General features: G+C 41.9%; 1 protein-coding gene across 1 annotated transcript in view; it reads left to right on the forward strand.

The window, feature by feature from the left end:
- LOC145405313 (alpha-(1,3)-fucosyltransferase C-like) overlaps positions 1 to 24,717 on the forward strand; it is a 114,486-nt gene that overhangs the window by 39,641 nt on the left and 50,128 nt on the right. The window lies entirely within an intron of this gene.

The raw sequence follows: 24,717 nt of genomic DNA on the forward strand, positions 1-24,717 counted from the left end.
TAGTTTTATTTGTTTATTCAGGTGTAGCAAACAGAGGAAAACAAAAAGTGCTATATACTCATTGGGTCTTTCGAAACAGTATTTCTAGAAATCTAAGACAAGAAAAAAAAAACTCCACTGTCCATCAATTTCTTCTGCAGGAATCTGGGAGGAAGAACCACCATGCAGTATTGGAACTGTCATGGAAAATGCCAAGGAAATGATGAACGAAACGTTAATAAACATTATCTTAACCTTAACGTTTACATGAAAGCTGACATTAAGACCATAACAGTATGGTGCAGGCCTCGTATCCCCAGTGACCTAGTCTGGAATGAATAATCATTTTCTTACACACCGTGAACGTTTTAAACTTGAAATTAGAAGTTCTATACTTATTAAGTCGACTTCTAATATGAGCACTGAAATGGCTTTCAACTGAATCAAATGCATTCTTACCAGTAAAGTGCACTTTGTGAGCACGTGCTGGGTGAACAAGCATTTAACCCGTCATGTCCCGAGCTATTTCGCACCTCCGACACCCCCCAATCCCGAGGTATTTTCGAAAAAAAAAATTTGGGCTAAAACCTCCACTTTTGGTGAGAAACATCGAAAATTTCATAGAGAAATCGCTCACCCGAGGTTTAAAATACTCGATGCAGGTAGAAGTACCTCCTTACCTGACTGGGTTTTCTAACAGGGTTGCACCAATGAAAACGAGTTCTATGGGAGGGTAACTATTTCAGACCACTCATAAACGGTATTTATTTATTTACTTGGTACGAATTTATATGTAGTACGAGAGTATATTGGTTTTCAAACAGTAATATAGGCATTATAAGCATTGTTTCACTCACTAACTCATCACCATACCTGACCTTCTTTTGCCACATTACCTGATCATCATTTCTGACCGTTTCTTCCTCTAATGCCATGTAAACTTTGTCCTCCACATTGTCATCGATTGGGGAATCACTCTGGCCCTGAATGTCTTTATTGGCCAGGTCACTGGTAACATGTGAATTGCCGAGACAATGGCTTGCAGGGAGTGGGGAGGTTATGCGGTGTAAGGCATTGTCCCTGCTTGGCATCTTGTAGATGAATAGAGGAAGGTGTCCCGTGTATACGTACGAAAAATCATGCGCGAAAATTAAAAATTGTGCAAATTATGAACCTAGCAATTGCGTGACATACCAGTACGTCGACAGGACTGGCAAATGCAAAATGTTGCAATGTACCCATATGTCGATGGGATGCCTCAGGTTAACACCTATAATCGTAATTTCATCTTGGTGTAAACTTTCAACATTGCTGATGAAGTAAATGAACAATAACAAAAGAATAATTGAGCTAAAATATTTACTTTCTCATGTTTTCTTTCTCTCACCAGGGAAAAAGTTGTTCCCAGTTTTTCGCAAATATTAACATCACCGAATCAACTGCTGAACTGGATATTCTCTACAAACTTTGTGAGTGCCTAGTGAACATTGGAGTGATATAGTGACTTCGTGTTATATTTGCATTAGTGACTTTTGGAGCAATTAAATGAGTCGCTCTGCTTCCTACTGCGCGGGCGTGGGGGCTATCAAAGAAAACAAACTGTGATGTCACTGACTGCTTTTGATTCACAATGGATCGTGAAGCCATATTAACTGAAACGCAAGACCTATGGGAGTTCGCTGAAATTAATAATGGATCAGTGAGTACCAAATTTGACAATCTAACCAAGACAAATGAATCTCTGAAAACAAGCTTAGGGTTCAGTCAGGCTGAAGTTGACGATTTAAAAGCCATTATAAAGAATCTGCAACAAAATCTTCTGAAGATCAATGTCAGTTTCGAACACTTCAAGAAGAGATAACTGCTATATGAAATCAGTCAAACCATCTCACTACATGATGCGACGAAATATATAATTCTAGGCAAAACAATATGAAAATTGATGGTCTGCCAGAAGATGTGTGGAAGACATGGGAGCAAACCTGCGTAAAAGTAAAGAACTTCCTAAATGAGAAAATGGATATGTCTGATGTGTCCGTGCAGCAAGCTCATCGCATGGGGTCCCATCGAGTAGGTCGACCTACTGTACTGTAGACCCATTCTTGTGCGGTTCACTTGCTATAGTGATAGGGATGCTGTCCTGAGAAATGTAGGCAGCTTGCGTGGAACACAAATATATATCAACGAAGACCTCTGCCCAAATTCTCAGCAAACAAAGAGGAACCGAATTCCAGAACTGAAGAAGGCTAGAGAACTGACAAGTTGGCCTAGTTTATTGGATCGAACCTGGTAGTGCGAGAGAAAGATTCAACCACAGCACCCAAGAAAGATGCTGCAGAATCTTCATCTCGGCAAACTCCCTTCAGCTCGGCTTCTGTTACATCTGTCCACTCAAAGCAGACTACCACTACTACAGCTACTAATACTGCAACTACTACTATCATAGTGACGGAAGTGGAATCAACCAGCATCACACCAGTAAGCACAGCTATCTCTTCATCTTTTTCAACCGTGGCTATCACCACTGCTTCAGACATGGATGTAATGACTGCTACCACCTCAATCAGCGCCCCGACCTTGACTACCAATGCTGCCAAGCCCCCATCACCACCTCTGTGGGTAACATCTACCAGCACCCCACCTTCCCCCACCACCACTTCCCCCGCCTCCGCTATGGCATCTGAGAGTTACACCAGCACATTCTCACGCCAACAAAAATCTCATTCTGCTACTAACCAAGTTACACCTAAAGCACATAATAATGCAGGCAAGATGACTCTCCGCCCTCCAGACACTAGTAAATAATTCCACTGTCCACTAATGATCTCTTTATTCTAATTCCCTTTTATATTATCTCAATTATAATTAACCGCAATGATATTTACTCACAATCATGACAATATTTTTCCATTCCATGTATTAAATGATAATGAGCTTCAATGTCATTTGTGGCCAGTGCAGAATAACTCTGGTAAAGATTATGATCCGGATTCTGTTCTGAACCATTTAACCTCTGTTCCTGAATCTCAGTACTGTTTTTGAGTCGGGCGGGCTCTCATATGAACCACACGCCCAAGGTTCCTTATTATCAGTCATATTTATGAATACTCGAAGTATTCCATCCAACCTTAACAACTTTTTAGTGCAAGATGTTGACTGCATAAATATAAAAATTGATATAATAGGTTTCTCCGAAACCACATTAGAAGATCTACCACAACTATGTATCAAATTACACTATGTATTCTCAATGTAGGAACATAAGTTGTGGTGAAGTGTGTATGTACACTGGTAAAACACATAGTATTCTCTCTCCCTCGCTACCTCACTCTAATCACTGTTTGTTTACTGACTGAAATGACTCTCACTGACTCTCTGAGTGACTGTTCTTGTGCTTCACTGATTAGCTCTCACTGTCTTTGTCACTGCCTGTCACTGACCCAGTATCACTGTCCATCCGACACTGACTCACTGTTCACTACATGCCCAATACTGACTCTGACTCTCACTGTCTGGCTGGCTCTGACTCGCAGTCGCACACTACTCCCTGTCTCACTAACTAAATTGAACTGAATTGCCATGCATACAGACACAACATGCTCCATTTGTTGCTCTCTGACGAACTCACAGAACTGAACTGTGTGGCCCACTCTGCTAGCAAGCTGTGCGGGCCCCTTCATACAGCGCCATAGAGTAGGAAGAGTTTGGTCAACCGCTGCACTGGGCGCCACCTTGCATCTAAACGTCACCGACCGAGAGTATGAAAATACTAAAAGTACAAATATCAACCCCCTAGCCTTTTATTTCGGTACAGGTCTTCTATATATATATATATATATATATATATCTATATATATATATATATATATATATATATATATATATATATATATATATATATATATAAACACCAACGTAATCAGGAACATCTTTAATAAACTGGTGACGTTTCGACAACTCGTTTGTCATTTTCAAAACTATAGGAAATACAATAAAATCAAAGTAAACACCATGTCTATGATAAAAATACGAAAACTAAAGTAAAAAAACAAAGTAAAACATCATGTCTAATAAAATACAAGTGAAGACATGGTGTTTTACTTTGGTTTTTTACTTTAGTTTTCGTATTTTTATCATAGACATGGTGTTTACTTTGATTTTATTGTATTTCCTATAGGTTTGAAAATGACAAACGAGTTGTCGAAACATCAATATATTAAAGATGTTCCTGATTACGTTGGTGTTTATCTTCATATTGAGACTACGCTTCCCCCATGGTGAATCTATTGCATATATATATATATATATATATATATATATATATATATATATATATATATATATCTACCTATCTATCTATCTATCTATCTAGGGTATATATTAATATATATACATACATACATAAATACATACATACATACATATATGGCTGATGATCATGACAGAACGTTTTCAATGTATAATAACAGGAGGAAAGCAAATGAAAACCTAACCAAGGCATCTCTATACCCGCCTAACAACAAGTATTTAATAACATTGTTTTAGCTTGAAAATCCTGTACAAAAGCTGCTAGGTGCTTGAATGTTTTCATTTGCTTTCCCACCACTTCATTTATACGTTATTATAACACTTATCTATATATGGAGTAAAAATATTTATATACAGGACATACTACAATATACAGCCTTAGTGTTCGTTGAAGAGTTTTTACTTATACTTCTTTACAGCGAATCTTATAGCCATGCTTTTGCTTCCTAATTCACCTCCAGACTTATACCGTTGAGCCTTATTTTTGCGAATGTTTTGTGACGTAGATATGAAGCCTTACAGTGAATAATCTCTTCACCTATTTCTTCCTAATGCCCCACACACACACACACACACACACACACACACACACACACACACACACACACACATATATATATATATATATATATATATATATATATATATATATATATATATATATATATATTCCATAGTTTACGTGAAACCGAACTGAAAACAGATAAGTAACTATCAGCTTATCTAATAAGTTTATTACGTCACAGTCTACTGCAATAGTTAGAACGGACAGGGATCTTACGAGACAGTACACAGACGGAACAAAAAACTTAGAGAGAATGAGAACAGATTTACACACAGAACACAAATAGAAATTGTTGTGTGGTGTCCAGTCTTTCCGGCGGATTTTAATTTCCCATTCTTTTCTGCTTGTGTGATCTCTAGGAAACCTTTGCAGTATCTTACCCATACATGTGTGGTTAGAACATCTCTTGGTCAAATATAGGTATACAGCAGGTGATATGGCCATAGAAAGTGTAGCGTCCCCTTTGATCTCTGTGCTTTCTTATGGCAGTCAGGGTAGTGAGAAGGTGAGGTAAGGATGCAATATGGTGCCCATATGTCACATAACCGGTTCTCGGCCAATCACAGGTGACCGCGCGAGGTGGGGTCTGAAACCGAGTTGAAAAAACTCTTCCTTAGCTCTTTGGCGCTGCCTTAATATACCCCCCTCCGGCTCCCCCTACTAGCACAGCCCAGAATATTCTAGAATCTAGTAGAGAACTCACATTTTCTCACGCAATAATGCACTTAACAACATACATTAACAAAAATAACAAAAATTCCTAAGGTATGAGGGAAAGTAAAGAAAGCAGACATGTTGAAATCTCCAGATATAAAACGTTAACCTAATCCTACAGAGCAACAGTTCATTTCTAGAATGTTCCTCAATCTCCAGATATATATACATTAACTTAATTTTGCCGGCGCAACACTACATTTCTGGAATGTTCCTCACATCTCCAGACACTAAACAAATCCTACCGGCACAACAGTACTGTTCTCAGTGTCTATATACTGATCCTCTGAATTAGTTTCAGTCATTATGGACGCAGATTTTTGGCATGGTTTGTACAAAGAATAAAAGGGCTTATGAAAGCTGCTCATCATTATGCACTACTGACCCAATGAATAACTATGCCATGCATTATTGAAGTATTTTGCTTTAAATAACGCCTGACGATTTTCCAACTATGGGATCATTCATCAAAATAGCGGAAAGGTCTATTTGTTGAATCTTTTAGCCCGATTACACTGTATTAGTATTTCATTCTGGCTATCACAAAGCAAGTTTATTCAGTAAAAAAGATAGTTTGAGAAGTAAAAGAACCAAACTCTTATTTATGACTGGCGGAAATCTCGACAATCTATATGCTCTCCAACAGTAAACACAAGCATTACCACTCTCTTCCCTACAGTGCAGCTGTTAAAACCACCCGGCTCCCACCCCAACACCTCACTGTATACTCTCATTAAGCCACACTTAAATCTGTGTGGTCCTCATTTTCTTGCTGATTTTGGTAATGTTTTGCTCCTAAGTGTACTCTTCACGTATGTGTTTTCAATGTTACTTACCTTACTTTATAAAGCTAAATTTGTTTGGTTTCTTGTTCTCATTTAATATTTTCAGAAAATATAGCATTCTAAACCATTACAATTCACATAATTATTTCCTCGCTGAGACTAGCAACCTCTTCTTTTTCACTAGTGTTACAACCAACCATCCCTGCTAATTCACTGGAACAAAATCTGTCTTTATTATGATGATCCGATTTCTGCATGTCTGTTTGTTTGGTACATTAACAGCAAAAACGGCGCATGTAGCGCAAATTCTTGTTTGAACAAGCTGCCGTTAAAATGCTCCAACGTGACAAAAAAAAAAAAAAAAAAAAAAAGTCAATCTAATCAGGCCACCAGTTCCCGAGTTATGACTCATTTCTGAAGATAGGAAGTGGTTTGGTATCGAGCGGAGGCCGCCAAAAGCGGCCTTTAAGCGAGTAGAGTATATAAAACAAAAAGTGGACTGAAACATCCTCACCTGTATCATCCTTTTTTTTAGGGGGGAGGGGGGGATCAACCAAACGCTCGGGGGCCAAGGTCATTGTTGTACTAGGCTTTTTCTAGTCCACTGGGTTCTAAACAGGAAGGAACACCAAAGCAGGACTCGATACACCTTAAGGTTACGGTAAACACAGAAACTCTATTTGGCAAGGTGAAAGATCTATTATTTCCCTAGCCTTTATACACAACTTACATCCGAGATCGTGCGATCTAACTGTAGGAAATGGTCAGTTGGGGGGAACGGGAACTGGGGAGGGGAAATTTGAAGGGAGATGTCCCGGATATGGCACTTACACTCGTCACCGAGGTATTCTTTGAAAGAGGAAGGGGGCCGGGGTTTAACCCTACGTCTGTACGGGTATTGTAGTGTGGTGAATTAATGGCAATAAGGCTGAGGGGAAGATAGGCTACGACTCTGGCTCCAGAAATGTGAAGGCCCAATGTCTGGCTCTTTCTTCCTCTTAGTCTGACGATAGGATTGTGTGATTTGTGCCCAGAGTGGCTCTAGCGGTTAAGTTAGAAGGGACCCGAGACAGTAGGGACAACAAGTTTATGTTACCAAGCTCGGGATTCCTTTTCCAGGGGAAGAAGGGCACTCTCTACCTCTGGGAGGGGATGTGTGTGAGTCGGGGGGGGACTTGCTCCAGCTTCAGCGTCACGTTGGGGAAGCCTGCCCGAATCCGGGGAGTGCATTGTCTGGAACTCCTAGGTTACCAAGCTGCCTCTAGTAAGCTCGGGGGTGCTGCATCTGGCAAGCACACTAAAGCACAGGAGCTCTTTCGGCGTTGCCAAGCCGCCTCTAGCAATCTCGGGGTGCCGCATCTAGCAAACACACTGGAACACTGGAACTCCTTCTGCGTTGCCAAGCCGACTCTAGCAAGCTCGGGGGTGCCGCTTCTAGCAAGCACACTAGGGTGGCCCACATGTACAGTATATGGCAAAAAATGAACTTCATGGTACAAGTCAGGGCACCCCCTCATTTTGTTAGGTTTGTCACCGGTATACTATTGCCAAAATTTTACCTTTCCACTGCATCTAGAAGACAGTGCTCAAGAACCATACAGTATCAGAATTATGGTGATATGTATTACTATCAAACGTGATGTTGGTGAGATAGATGTTTACTCCAGTAAAACGAAACTTACAATGAAAGTACAGCAGAATAATATGGAATAATAATATCAGTAATAAAAATTTCAGTGAGCATAAGTCTCGTACATTTATCAAACCAGAATTCTTAATACCAGTCAGTATTTCATAACAGCAGCAATAACAGACGCCTATGTAGATTTGCTTCAACAGCTTGCTGGAGAAACTGCTTTTCTTCCTCATCATTGGTAATAAGACAGTTATATTCTTCAAAGAGCTTTATGGCACATTCAGCAATGTCTTCACCACCCTCAACTTTCTTATTCACTCTTTTCCCTGCAGATAATCCTCATTTGTGTGTCATGAATCTGGTGGAAGCATAAGAAAAGACTCTCTAATTTGGTGATGGTCCGCTTGCTTGCTAAATCTCCCAAACTTGTTTCTTTTGCTAGAGTGGTCGGAACACCTCTCACATGGCGTATTCCATGTTCTCTGCTCATAGCCTTCACTATCTTGGCTTTCTCTGTTGCCGGAACTCTGACGAGAAAAATGTGAGACCCACAAGCTCATCTGACAGGTACCACAAGTGGTGCTCCAGGACTTTCATTACAGCAGCGGCAATCTCACCATCAGTGTCTTAGTATATGTCAAGATCAGCCCAGAATGCCAAATCTCCAGCAAGTGCCTCAGCTGCAAGAGGGGTTTCTATCCATGCTCTAGTGTAAAGGAGTGCACCAAAGTGTACAAATCACTGAAGCTGACGTTGTTCTTTCTTTGTCAGATGAAAGACGTCTTGCTGATTTTGCAAGAGATATATTTTGATGGCGTAAAGCAGCTTAGCCGTCCACCTTGCATGGTGGATAGACCCTGGTGTTTGCCAGTGAATTTTCTGGGGTGGACTTCCGAGCACAATCATCGTCAGTTCAACCAGTTCTTGGTAATCATCCCTGATGAGCACTTCCTGGCCAGTCACATCTTTGAGAACAACTACACAAAGCTGTCGACTCATCATTTAGCTCCAAGGCCTGAAAGTTTTCATGGTTGAGATTTGATCAACAAGATTTGAACATTTTGGAGAGAGGAATATCTGGTGAGCCTGATGGTCCAAAACATAAGGAAAATGCTTTTGCAAGAACCAGTTCCATAACATGATGGCGACAGGCAAACCAGTGTAGTTCTCTACCAAGTATATTCTCAAGACGAGTACATACTCCATTGATTCGACAAGTATTTGCAGATGTGATGTCAAAGCTCATTGCCTGCACTTTGTTTACCAGGTTCCACTGCACCAGAAGATCATAAATGGCTTTGGCTTCATATTCTGCCTTGCCAGGGATATCTTTGGCACTCCAAGAAGCTTATCTATTCCATCTCCAGACACCAGTGCAGGTAGGCTGTCAACTTTTCCTATTCCAGCAATTTGAGGCAGAAACTTGCTATCTCAGTGTATGACTAGAGGATATTCCGGCTCAAACTCTGCTCTTGCTAATTCTGCATGATCTTGTCTTGCTTTCTTTCTGACTCTGTGGATGGTGCTAAGGGAAATGGGAAGAGAAGAGGCATCATTACCAAGAGCAGCTGCAAGTGGAGCCATTAAACGAACCACCTCTCAATCAGATGTTTTGTTTCTGTCCAAAGCTCCAATCACATGTATGGTATATACCTGGGATGTTGGAATCTGCTGGTTCTTTGGTTTGGCATCCACATAGTTAATTGCCAGTTTTGAAGAACGGCTAGGTGCAAAATCAACATCTGAATCATTTGTATCATCTGAGGTGTCAGCTTCACCAGTTATGTAAACACTGTTTGCTGTTGAGGTGGCTGCAGCAATAGCCTTTTGTTGATGATTTTCATCAACATTTGTTCGTTTGGGGGTTCTTTCTTTCTTTTTGGTCAGTTCCTTGTCTTCTGTACTCATGTAAATTTTCCGGTCTTGTCTTCGATCAGCGAGGAATTCTTTATCTTCTTTGATCATGGTCATAGTTAGTGCATCAGAATGAGCAATGTCAAATAGAGAAGCGAAAGTTGCAGCACACTCCCTCTCTCTATTTCTTTGAGTTTCAGAGCATCTTCTGTTTTCCTCCAGCAGCAACCAGGTGGTATGGAATTTTTCTAACTTCTCAGTTACTTGTTTTTCAAGGATAGTAGGAATGGCGGCTTCATGCCAAAGGACCATCAACTCCTCAGTTGTCATATGATTAGCATTTCTGACAGACTTTACTTCCTGCATGTGATAGTGGAACCTGTGCAGTACATGTCTAATTGTGGGAAGTTGCTTCAGCCATAGCGGTAAAAAGTTACTAGGACCAATCAAGAAAATGTCGCTTTTCTGACGAGTTAATGTTATTGCTGACGTGCTTAGGAACAGCCCAGTGTCAGCTTCAATATTACTGCAGCGATCTTCATACTCATTAACAGCAAATCAGTCACTCTGTCCTGCTAGTTATGGCCTCTTCCAACACAAGACTCTACTGTGAAGTATGTGCTGGGTACAATGATGGTCTTGTAGCACATAGCAATTTTGAATACATTCACCAGAAAGGTGACACATTTACAGTAATCCCTCCACTAGCCGATGTAATAGAGCCAAGAGCATGTCTGGAAAGTGGGTCCATCCGGATAGTGGGCCTCTGCCTCCTGGACTGGTACCTACATAACTCTCTACCGGACATGCATAGCACCTAGTTTAAGACCCTATTCACACAAATAAGGGACAGAAAGTACGAAATAAATGAAAAGGAACCAGAGAATGAGGAATTAGAAGTATGGAAAATAGTTAGCAGTGTATAGAGTACTTACAACACGTCCGTGGCCGTTCGTTACGAAGGTTAACATGCCTTCTCTTAGGCTCTGGCAGTGGTGAAAATGCTCTTGAAGCACATACAGTAATCCAATGTTGTGCTGCACTTAACCCTTTGCACAATGAGTTACAATTGTTTAACACTGCACATGCTGTTCTTGATTGCACCACGCCAGTTTCAACCGCCAGTTTACACTCTGTACTTAAACTTTCCACTCTGAATTCTAATTTCATAACACTGCACAACACTGTAAATTTCCATGTGGTCTCATGGCGAGGTATTGCAGTTTATTCACTGATTATTCACAAAAACGAGCACTTGCAGCATCGATTGAATAAGCATCTAGCCAGGATGGTAGTTAGGTGGTAACTGGGGAGGCCGGGAGGGATGGGGGAGGGAAACAGCAAGCGTAAACACAGCTGGTTGGCGCTGCACGCCAATTTCAAAGCACGGTTGAAAAAAATTCGGATTTTTTTTTTTTTACGTTTTTTGGCCATTTTTGGGTTCCAAATCTGGCAAGCACACTTAGAATACTGGAAATTCGTCTGTGTTGCCAAGCAGCTTCTAGCAAGCTCAAGGGTGCTGCATCTACCAACAACAACTGGAACACTGGAACTCCTTTTGCATTGCCAAGCCACATCTAGCAAGCCCGGTTGTACTGCCTCTAGCAAGCACTAAGCTGACTAGCCCTCGTCGCTGCTGGTACTGTTGGCTCGATCGGCGATATGGACTGTGTGGCAGTTCCGGGACTTCCGGCCGTGGGGGTGCACTTGCTTCCTGTGTCCTTCTTGATGAACACTTGTATCTCAGCAACTCGTGGGTAGCTGCACCCATTTTCTCCTGCCCCCTTTTGAGCCAGAACTGTGGTAGATCTTTCGACTTGCCATGTTGGGGCCCTGGGTATTTTACTCATTGTCTTTTTTTTTTTTTTTTCGTATTTTTAACAAAATTCATTTTCACTTTTTTATGTCTAACTATATCATTTTTTGTATACATACAATTTTATATGTTTTGTCCAAAATGGGGGGAGGCAGTGGGTCAATCAGTAGAGAGGTGACCTGCATTCCTAATGGACCCGGTGGCTCAATCAGTAGAGGGGTGACTTGCAATCCTAATGGACCCAGAGGTGGCCTGCAGTCCTAATGGACCCTGGTTCAAATCCCTGCTGGGGCAGGGAACATTTTATGGATTTGCATTTCCTAAGAAGGAGACTTTACTGATCTACCAGAAGACCCTTCGACATGTAAAAACACCCCTGCTGATACTAGTACACCAGTCTTGTATGTTATCAGCCCTAGCATGTAATGAATATTGATGGAGGGTGTTAGCGCCCAAGTGGTGACATGTGGAGATGTAGGAGGACTATTGGGCCTTGGGGATATGCCCGGACATAGGCCCTGAAGCCTTTGCCCAGAGTCGGACACACCAAAAAAAGGAATGAATAAATAAAGTGAACAGAAACAAAAGAACACTTACTTGTTCAAAGCATCAAAATATTCCTATGCTATGACCCTAAAATCAATAAACCTAACAGACAAATCGCTATTGTACACTGAGAACTAAAGAGACCATTAGCTAAACCAACTAATGATTCACAGAGGGCTTATGCTAATTGGTAAAATACCTCGTCCAACAGAACACAGTCAACTGCGGATGTGTAATGTCTCCCTTCATTACACACATAAATTCATCACCTACCGAATGCAGGCGAGGCACATGCATTAATATAGGGAGCATCAATATATACAAGAGATTTATATTAGACAAGAATTATTCGATATAAGTTCACTGACAATCCCAATTAAGAAAACATAAACAAACGGATGGAAAATAATTACACATGTACAAAAAGTTTAATCCCTCGCCCAGCAGAACATCATAGACTGCAAATGCCCAATTCCTTTCTATAGTGCACGTTTGCACTCATCAACTGATGACTGCCAGGCGAGGCACCAGGTTTAATATTGGGGGGGGGGGGCATCATTATAGGAAACAGTACTATCGAAAGCAGGAACTACTTCATAAACGTCATCTACCAACCCTAATGGAATATATATATATATATATATATATATATATATATATATATATATATATATATATATATATATACATGGATACAAGTAAAAAACCACAACCATACAGTACAAAAGTCACAACACTCTTATCAGTCCGGTCTCCCTCAAGAAAGCCATCAATTTATCAGTCATAACAATATCCCCATCACCCAGGATGGTGGAAAGTGGTGGGGACGTCCGCTATGCCGCAGAATTTATAAATGAAGCACATTCATGACTAAATCGGTTACAGCCCAGGATGTTATGACCGATAGATAACACGCCACCATAGATGTCACAGTGCAGTGGAAATCGTCTCTCAATATGTGGCATCATATGAGTAAACAGTGAGTAGTCCATTTGCAGGCTTCCCAATATTCACTCTTCCAGGCGACTGGGAGGACGTGCAGCATCCTAATCGCCAAGGAGTGGCTTGAATGCAGAAATATTTAGGGCGGTCCACTAACTTTGCAGCTAAAGATTTATTGATTTCATTCCCAGGGAGAGACTTGACCATAGATCACGAGGAACGTAATGATTTCCTTTCCAGGGAGAGACTCGACCATAGATCACGAGAACGTATTGATTTCCATCCCAGGGAGAGACTCGACCATAGATCACGAGGAACGTCCGAAGTCTCTTCGAGCTCTACAGCTGACTTCGCAAGTAAGTCAGCCTGCTTACTGCCGTATATAGGCTACGACAGTGATCAGGCTCCCATATCACAGTGAAAGATTTGTTAGAAGAATGCATTTTTTTAATGATGTGGCCCTGGATTTCAGTAGAATCAGTACTGCAAGAAGCAGTTGCCTGAAGGGCTGAAGCAAAGTTTGAAATATGACCAATGTCCAGAATTTAGAACACAGCTCATTGCTTTGTCAATAGAAAGAAGTTCAGACGTAAACAGAGATGGATAAGTCGGCAACTGAAACCTCAGGGAACATTCAGTCGACCACTAGCACCCACACATTCACTCAATCTGAAGCCATCAGTGTACAGTTGGTAGAACCCCAAGCGACTTCTGATGATGTTACCGAATAATCGGTGGACCTCCGCCTCCGGCGCCTTGATCTTCGGTGCTGAGAGCCATTGAACAGTCAATGATAAAGCTGGGTGGCCCCCAGAGCACTATAGTTTTAAACACCAACTTTTCACAGTCACTGAGGTGCAAACCAAGCTCTTGAGTCACTAAGTGAAGGCGTATGGCAAGTGGCCAATGACCCCTCCCCCTCCCTACACAAGAGGCTGGTGTTGATATAGGGAGGTACCGGTCACTTGCCAATCTCACATTTCCGTACAGTCCTAATGCAGCTCGACAGAAGCAGCCAATCAGGGTGATGCTCCCAAGGAAAATGGGAATGCTGGTGACTGGGAGAGCTGAATTCATGTCTCACTAGCCATCAGAATATCCTGGCCATCCCACTTTGCTGATCTTTTCATTGTGACACTACATGCAGAGTAGACCAGCATACTCTCCCAAACACTTTTCTCTAACTAGCTCATGCATTACTCTACATGTTCTTTACATATCACGCAATGTACCCCACTACGTCACAGGAGCTGGCACCAGCTAGTGTGTGCAGCAAGAAAAATTTGCCCCCATTACCTAGTGGCGGACCTATTGAGGGGAGGCGTAACGCAGGCTCTGCCAGCATAGTTGTGGGAAACGGAATGGGATGGGAATCGGATCTGTGCTAGAGAGTACAGGGTATTGCAGCTCCCAGGCTACCGCTTCCACCCAACAGAGACGGGCCCGAACCTGGGAGTAGCGCCTCTGGAGGCTGCCCTATCAGTGGGTGTATAATGGCAGGAAGTTGCAGTGCCAGGTCGCACTTGGAGGATATCCATGTAGCTGTCCTGGCAGGGTGCCCAGAGGCCTCTGCCTAAGCCACTGGTCACGGCTGGTGGGCTTAGGATTTCAGGTTTCTGCAGGTGGGCAGGGTCTGTGGTCTGTCTCTCCCCCTACCAGGTATTTATTTTTAATGACATGACCAAGAATGAGAACATTAGAAAGCCTGATGATAACGATACAAAATCACATACTGGCATCAGAGTGGCATCTTGGATATGTGGGTAGTTTGAAGGGTAAAGCTGGGGAAGTGGTCGAGGCAATGAGTAGGATGTGGGTGGAGGTTGGCTGTGTACAGGAGGTTAGGTTTACGGGAGGATCAGCCAGAATGACTGCCGGGAGGGACTATCGATATAATATATTTTGGCAAGGAAAGGCAGTTGGATATGGTGGTATGGGTGTGCTGGTAAAGGAAAAATATGTGGAATAAGTTATGAACGTAATGAAAGCGAACTGAAAGATTATAGTAGTGAAAATTTTGATCAGTAGCTGACAGTTTCCTTTATATCAGCATATACTCCAAAGGCTGCAGCTGATGTGGAAGAAAATGGATTCTGGGATGACTAAATACATGTGGTATGTGGTATGGGGGATGAAGAGACTGTAGTTTAGGCAAAGGACTTGATTGGTCTTGTGGGTGAAACATCTCAAGGATATGAAGGGGTATATGATGGATAAGCAATAAAGTACAAGGAGTGTGGGAGAGGAAAGATTATTCGAGTTTGGGGAGGCAATGAACATGATTGTGTGTAATAAACGTTTTAGGAAAAGAGAGAGTAGGTTGATTACATACTAGTCTGGGGGACATAGCAGCCAGAGAGACTATTTCCTGGTCAGGTGGGCTGACAGGAAGTTGGAGCTATGATAAAGCTATAGGGGACGAAGAGTGTGTGCAGCAACACAATTTACTGATATGTGACTTGGTGTTTAAGGAGCAGGTGGTGAAGAAGAGGACCTAGCCCCTTAGGAGGAAAATGTGGAAGTTGAAGAACCAAACAGTGATGGATGCCTTCTATAGTGAGATGATTAGAGCGGTGGCTAAAAAGGGAGCTGTTGGCAGAACTGTTAAGAAACAGTACAGAGCTCTCACGAACAATCTCCTTTAAGTTACTGATTCAGTGTGTGGATGAACAAGGGTTCCCCGAAGACATAAAGTAACATGGTGGTGGGATGAGGGTGTAGAAAAAAGGTGGTAACAATGAAGAACCCTTAGCTGCCAAGCGTATGGCTAGAAAATAGGTATACACTGCAAAATCAGAGTCAGGGAGACTTTTACTACGTAACCTAAATAGTGACGAAAGGAAGGATATGATATTTAAGATGGAAAATCAGATGAAAAAGGAAAGCAGGGATATCATATGTGAGCAGTGTATGAGGAATGATGAATGAAAGGTAGTGGTGAAATGAGGATGCGAAAGATGCATGGAGAGAGCATTATTACAAGTTGCTGAATGAGGAGCTTGACTGGAACAAGGATGGTTTGGAGTCAGCATATCCGAGTTTGGTCCTTGTCCTTTGATTGACGCTGCTACTCTGAGCAGGGGAATAGGCGGGATGCAGATGGAGAAGGCAGCAGGTGTGTCTGGGCTGACTGCTGAAATGCTGAAGACCTCAGGAAGTACAGGAATGGTGTTAGTTATTGATTTGACAAATACGATTATATAAGAGTGTGTTGTCCCAGATGATTGGCTGAAGAGTATGGTTGTAAATGTGTATAAGGGAAAGGGTGGTACCCTGGAAAGAGGAAATTATACAGGCAGGAAACTTTTAGACCAGATAATCATGGTAATGGGGAGAGCTCTGGAGCATATGATTAGAGGAAGAGTGAATATTAATGAGATGAGGTTTGGGTTTATGCCAGGCAAAGGGACCACTGATACCTTATTCACTGTTCGACAGCCTCAAAAAATATATATAGGAAAGAAAGGGGAGCTGGACTTTGTTTTTCTTGATTTGAAGAAGGCCTTTGACAGAGTCCCTAGGGAGGCCGGTGAGGAGGACAGTGAGAAAGCTTGGAATCGAGGAATAACTTGTTAGAGTGTTAATGGCTATGTAAGTGGGTGCTTGCACCCAGGTGAGAGTAAATGGAGATTTGAGTGATGAGTTTTACGTGAATGTGGTTGAGCATTAATGGTCAGAGGTGTCACTTTGAGCCCCTTATTGTTTGATGCCTTCTCACGTGATTTCAGAAATGGGCTGCCATGGGAGATGTTGTATGTCGATGATTTGGTGTTGACTGCAGAGAATGAAAGAGGAGCAAAGGAAAGATTTAGGAAGTAGAGAGATGGCATGGGGCAATAGGGCTTGAGAGTATATACGGATAATGCAAAGGTATACTGTCAAAGAAGAGGGAGAGTGGCCATGTACGGTTTACCACAAGGGCATGGGAAGTAATTTAATCTTGTACAGTGTTTGTAATTCTTGGATAAGATATGTAGTGGTGTTAGAAGCAGACTGCGAGATAATGCTGATTTCATGTTTGTGGTGTGTCGGGAACGCATGTGGAGATTGTCACGTGTGATAGGATTAATCTTGCTGGTAAGTCTCTTGAGTGTGTGGAAGAGTTCCGTTGCTTGGGAGATCTGTTATCTGCTGGAGGTGGGGTAGGAGTTAGGTCTGTGGCTAGAGTTAGGAGTGCTTGGAAGGCGTTTAGGGGGTTGTTGCCTCACCTGACACTGACAGGACTCTCCTTATGTTCTTAGGGATATTTGTATGCGACATGTTAGTTCAGTGCTGTATGGTAGTAAGATCTGGGCACTAAAGAGGATATCTGCAGGCTCAAATGTACAGAATTGGCAATGATTAGATGGATGTGCAGTGCGTCCTAGAATGCTGGGCCTGGGGGGAGGGGGGCTAGGTTTATGATGAAAGAATTAAGAGGAAGGATGGGAATGGAGTGTATTGATGTTTTGATGAGGAGAGGTAGATTGAAATAGTCTGGGCATGTGGAGAGGATAGGGAGTGACAGCTGGCTACAGGAAGTGAGAAGGGTGAACACTGGTGGTAGGGTTGCGAGCGGCAGACCGACAAGGCCTTGGGACGAGATCATTGAGTGTGACCTCAGGGATAAGGGACTGGATAGGGATGCTGGCAGAGATCAAGCAGCATGGAGAGCCGCCATTCGATGACCAAGGCATGCGCATTCAAGCATATTGGAGCCTTCATAAACGAAACGAAACGAAACGAAACGAAACCTCCATGCGAGCTACTTGCGAACACCACAAGGCTCCAAGACACATTCCCAAATATTTATTCTGCAATACATCCAACCTCCTCATTGTGGCATCAGATGCCGACCTATACACCTGTGAGCCATAGGAAGCTTAGATTTAATAAGGGATCTATACAACATGAATGAAATCTTCCTGTTGGCTCCCAGAATAGTACCCGCTAGGTACTTAAGAACATTTAATGGTTATTCACAACGAGCAATAAAGTAATTAACATGATATACTTAAAGTTTAATCTCAGATGAAAATGTAAGCCCCATAATTTGATAGAATTTTGATAAAGCACCAGGTGATTACCCAAAGTCAAATGCAAGCCAAGGAGGTTATGGGTGGTAAAACTTGCAGTCGTACAGTTAAGGATGGAAAACTTAGATCCCCACAGCACGGCCCATTGATGGAAGGAATCAAGGGCTGCTAGAATACGCTCAGCCAAAATTGTGCATTACGGGAGGAGTGCCATATTGCACAATAATTAGAACATAGCAGGTACGGTATTTAAAATTCCCCGAGATGGGAGCTAGTGGCAGAATATCATTGATCATAATACCACATAAAGTGGCACTAGGCACTCTGCCCTTGGGTACCCCGTTTTCTTGCACAAATTCATTAGATGTTACATTACGTAGCAATCTGACAAAGAAAGTCATGTCCTTCAAAAAAATGGAAATAAATAGAGGCAAATTACCCTTTGAATCATAAGCATTGAGCTTCATTAGTATACCGTGTCGCGACATCATGTCATAGGCTCTATGGACATCCAAGAACACTCCTATCATGAAATATTTTTTAGGCAATGCTTCCGAAATGTAGTGGTCCAAATTCATTAAAAGTTCCTGTGTACTTCAGTGTTTACGGAAGCCATATTGTTGATCACTTAACAAAGTCTTCAGCTCGTGTTTATATATATATATATATATATATATATATATATATATATATATATATATATATACCTAGGCTGCTTCCCCCAAGGAAAGGGAGGTAGCCGAGACAGGACGACACACTCCCCATTTACTCATCCATTCAAACACATTCATTCGCATCTTAGCCCCAAAGGGGAGAACTGACAGATCCTCACCGCACCACACCGCACAAGGGTCAACTGCGTAATGCAATCAGTGACATCTGCAGCAGGGTCCGACAGCAGAACTGGTTTACCCCTGCCACATCATAACAGACCCATCCCCTTACCCGCACCTGACCTGACTAGCTGATCAGACCAAATGCGGGAGAATATCCCCTCAGGGCTGCGTCATCACTTATTCATTCACAATTTCTCTCCATTTATTTCTGTCACGCACAGCCACTCTTCCTTGCTCAACAGACATCCCTTTCGCATCCAGCGCTCTCTTCACACTGTCCATCCATCCTATTCGTGGTCTTCCTCTCAGCCTTACACCTCTCACATCAGATCTAGTTATCTTTTTCACCAATCGCTCATTATCCATTCTCTCCATATGCCCAAACCATCGCAACACCCTCTGCTCAACTCTACCAGCCATCTCCCGAACAACTCCAGTTCTCCTTCACACTTCATCATTTCGCACCCGATCCATACGCGTCACTCCACACATATATACTCCTCAGACACCTCATCTCCATTACATTCAAACTTTTCCTCTCTTCTACACCCATATTCCATGTTTCAGCCCCATATAATGCAGTCGTACCACAACACCCTCATACAGCCTTCTCTTTACATCCATTCTAAGCGAATGACATTTAAACACTTTTTTCATTCCTCCCAGCACCTTTCCTACTTCATTTATTCTAAACTTCACTTCTGCATCTATTCTTCCATCCACAGCAACATGTGACCCTAGATATTTAAAACAATCCACCTCCTCAAGCAACTCACCATTCAAAACTATATTCATCCCCCTACCATCTATCAACCTCGTACACTTCATCACTTTACTCTTATTCTCATTTACTTTCAATTTCCTCCTTTCACACACCCTTCCAAACTCCTCTACCAACTGTCTCAATCTCTCCTCTGAATCAGTCACCAGTGCAGTATCATCTGCAAACAGCAGCTGCTTCAGATTCCACTCTCCACCATCAACATTTACCAGACTCAGACCACCTAAAACTCTTGCATTCACCTCCCTTACAACACCATCCATGTAAATATTAAACAACCAAGGCGACATCACACATCCCTGTCGCAGCCCTACTCTCACGGGAAACCAATCACTCACAGCATTTCCCACTCTTACACACGCTCTACTATTTACATAAAAACTTTTCAACCCTTTTAGTAACCTACCATCAAGTCCATACAATCTTAAAACAGTCCACAAAGCCTCCCTATCAATTCTATCATACGCTTTCTCTAAATCCATAAATGCCCAAAACACATCCTTGCCTTTCGCTAAATACTTTTCACACACTTGTCTCACAGCAAACTCCTGATCAACGCATCCCCTCCCTCTCCTAAAGCCACACTGTTCATCACTAATCACTCCCTCTGTACCCTCTCTAACTCTCATAATTAACACTCTACCATACACCTTACCTACAACACTCAACAGACTTATACCCCTAAAGCTAGTACATTCATACTTATCACCCTTGCCTTTATACAAAGGGACCACACAAGCACTTGGCCAGTCAGTTGGCACCATACCTTTCTCAAAGCACACATTCAACAATCTTACTAACCAGTCAACAATAGTCACTCCACCACCCTTCAGGCATTCCACAGCACACCCATCCATACCTGCAGCTTTCCCTGTTTTCATCTCCTTTACTGCCTTCTCCACTTCCTCCTTCGTGATCAAAGAATCATTCAACTCTCCCAACACATTTATTCCTTCCACCTTCCATCCGCCACAATCTCAGTCACCCTTTCCTCCTCTACATTTAACAGTCTTTCAAAATACTCTGCCCATCTCTTCCTTACTGCATCCATCTCAATTAACATCCTTCCATCCTCTGCTTTTACTCGTTCTTCCTTCCCAGACTCTCCCTTTCGCACCCTTTTCACCTCCTTCCAAAACATTTTCTTATTCTGTTGAAAATTCTCTGTCAGCCGCCTACCCCACCTCTCATCTGCTGCCACTTTAGCATCACGCACAGCCCTTCTCGCTCTATTCCTCTTTTCCTTATACCTTTCATATGACATCTCATCCTTCCTCTGAAGCCACACTTCATATGCACGTTTCTTCTCAGCCACAGCCATACTTACTTCCTCGCACCACCATTCGCTTCCTTTTCTTACACCACCACCCACACGTTTCACACCACACACCTCTTCTGCATGCCCCACCACAGCACTCTTAAACAACTGCCATTCCTCCTCCACGCTGCCATTTTCCCGATCTTTCACTGTGTTCCACTCATCTTTCAATTTCTCGTGATACTCTATCTTTTTCTCTCTTTTATCCAACTCACTCACTTGCAAAACCTCCCTGCCACACCTAACCCTCCTAGCTCTCACCCATCTCTTACCTACTCTTAACTTTCCCTCCACCAGGTAGTGGTCAGACATACCTCCACCCTCCCCTCTCAGAACTCTCACATCCAACAATCTTCCTATTACATTCCTAGACACAACCACATAGTCCATCAAAGCTCTATCAACAACTCTTCCACCCTCCTGTCTCACCCATGTATACATATAAATATCTTTCTTCTCAAACAGCGTATTCCCAATCACCATCTCTCGCTCAACACACATCGCTATCATTCGTTCCCCATTTTCATTTCTTCCAGGCACACCATGCATACGAACTACGCCTTCAGTTGCTACATTTCCCACTCTAGCATTCAGATCTCCCATCATTACCTCATTCACATTCGCTCCAAAACTCTGCAGACACTCATCAACATCATTCCAGAAAGACTCCCTCTCTTCTTCATCCCTTTCACTACCAGGCCCATATGCACTCACAAACACCCACAACTCACGTTCAAATTTCGCTTTCACCCACATCAGTCTCGATGACACCTCCTTCCTTTCAGTCACACATTGCTGTACTTCCGGACTCACTAACAAGGCCACACCTTCTCTTGCCCTTCCTCTATCAACACCTGACAATCTTTCATTCACACTTCCAAACATAGATTCCCCCTTCCCTTTCATCATCGTTTCACTCAAAGCTAACACATCCAACTTTCTTCTCACAAACATTCTCCCAATCTCCTCCCTTTTAACCTCAACCGTACTACATCCACGCACATTCATAGACCCAATCTTCAGGGTACGGGGATAACTCCATCCCCCATCCCTTTCTCTGGCCTGTCTCTTTTTAGGAACTAAAAAACAGAGGAGGGGGTCCCTAGTCCCCTCACCCCGCCCCTTTTAGTCGCCTTTTACGACACGCAGGGAATACGGTGGCAGTATTCTTCCTAACGCAACCTGGCCGCAGAGTAGTAGTAGTATATATATATATATATATATATAATATATAATTATATATATATATATATATATATATATATATATATATATATATATATCCAGGGGCAGGATCCCACTGCTACCTGGCGCGTCCCCGGGTGGTGGATAGGAGAAGGCCTTGTAGATATACAAGGTACCGTCTTAGACGGCACGGACCATGGGACCCCCTATAGATATATAGGGCTCCACCGAATATAACGAATAAGGTGGCAGAAAAAAGTACATCTCACCAGAAACTATGTGGCAGGGAGGTGAGATTATTTGCCACAATCCTCCCAACCAAACATGAGTTCTATTGCAAAGTATTTGACGGGCGTTCCTGTTGAATCATCATCTATTAAAGGTCCAACCGCACTGCCTCCTGTGCTTATGGGCAGTGTGCCACCGAAAGTGAGTATGCACTGTGTTGACAAGATAGAGACTGGGATATTAAACACTTTTAAATCAATGAAGATGTATGCATACAATGTAAGAAGCCTCGCTGAAGATTACAAACTTGCTAACTTAATGGCTGAACTGGAAAACATTAGTTGGGATATTGTAGGTTCAAGTGAGACCCACAGAAAAGAACAAAAAGTAATTCAGCTAAATGACAGTGGCCACCTATTTTACCACAGAGGAAGGGAAAATGAAAGAGTCAGTGGTGTAGGATTTCCAGTTAACAGAAATCTTGCAGAAAACATTGTTAAATTCAGCAGCGCATCTGACAGAGCAGCAGTGGTTGTAATTAGACTGTGCAAAAAATATGCCCTGAAAGTGATACAAGTATATGCACCAACTTCTCAGAGCTCAGATGAAGAAATTGAAACATTCTATGATGACATCTCCCAGATTATGGAAGAAGAAAAGACCACCTATACTATACTCATGGGAGACTTCAATGCAAAAGTTGGAAAATCATAAAATGGAGAAGCATGTATGGGAAAATTTGGAGTGGGAGAAAGGAACGAAAGAGGAGAAATGTTGGTAAACTTTGCAGAAATTTTTAACATGAGAATAATGAACACATTCTTTCTCAAAAGAACAGTGAGAAAGTGGACCTGGAGAAGCCCAAATGGAGAAACAAAGAATGAAATCGACTTCATTATAGCAAATAAGAATAACACAATCACAAACGTCACAGTTATCAACAAAGTAAGTATTGGAAGTGACCATAGAATGGTGGGTTGCACAGCAAGATTCAATTTCAAAAGTGAAAAAAAGAAGATGATTAAAGACAAAAAGATATGCCCAATAAAAGTCAGCAAAAACAAAGGAGCTTTTCAGTTGGAAACAAGGAACAGATTTCAGGCTCTCAGTTATGCTGAATGTGACATTGATGAGTTGAATGACAGACTAACAAAAGTCCCAAAAGAATCAGCGGAGGTAGTAGGAAAACCTATTATAACCAAAGCCGGGAAGTATTCGGAGAAGACACTTGAGCTTATGAAAATAAGAAAGGTAATGAAAGTAAAAACAAAGAAAGATGAAATAGAACGAGCAGAATTAAATAAGCTTATCAACAAAAGACAAAGAGAAGAAAAAAGAAAGAGAAACATGGATCAAATCAAAGAAACCATCAAAAAAAAGAAAAAGTCTGAAACAAGTTCGAAATAAAATGGCACTTGGAAAGCAACAAATTACATCACTAAAAGACAAAAACGGTGAAGCCGTTAAATGCAGAGATATGATGCTGAAGCGAGTTGAAGAATTTTACAAAGAACTGTATGCATCAAAGACAGTAGTACCAATAGCTAACTTTTCTGTTGACACAAGTGAAATACTTGAGATAACACCAGACGAAGTAAATATTTCTCTTAAAAATATAAAAAGAGGGAAGGCTCCGGGAGAAGATGGAATAGTAGCAGATTTACTGTTGGATGCAGGAGCAGAAGTACAAAATAGGCTTGCTCATTTATTTACCCAATGTATAAAACAGAAGAAAATTCCCAAAACATGGTGTAATGCAATTGTTATTCTACTTTATAAAAAAGGCGACTCAAAAGACCTTAGTAACTATCGACCCATTAGCTTACTATCAGTCATTTACAAACTTTTCACTAAAGGCCTTACAAACAGAATAGCTACAAATTTGGAGGAAAACCAACCTCGTGAACAGGCAGGAGTCCGATGCGGGTATTCGACCACTGATCATCTGCACACAATGGATCAGCTAATTGAGAAAACTACAGAATATAATAAACCACTGTGCTTAGGTTTTGTTGATTACGAAAAGGCTTTCGACTCAGTGGAGCACATAGCAATTATAAATTCATTGCGAGAACAAGAACAAGGAGTGAATGAGAACATTGTAAAACTGCTCGAAAACATATATAAAGAGGGAACTGCTACAGTTATATTACATAAGGACTCAGAGAAAATTAAGATTGAGAAGGGCGTGCGTCAGGGAGATACAATT

This window comes from Coenobita brevimanus, chromosome 66 (assembly GCF_032717465.1).
Source record: "Coenobita brevimanus isolate Jiangsu-jjx chromosome 66, ASM3271746v2, whole genome shotgun sequence".
In the NCBI taxonomy this organism is placed as follows: Eukaryota; Metazoa; Arthropoda; class Malacostraca; order Decapoda; family Coenobitidae; genus Coenobita; species Coenobita brevimanus.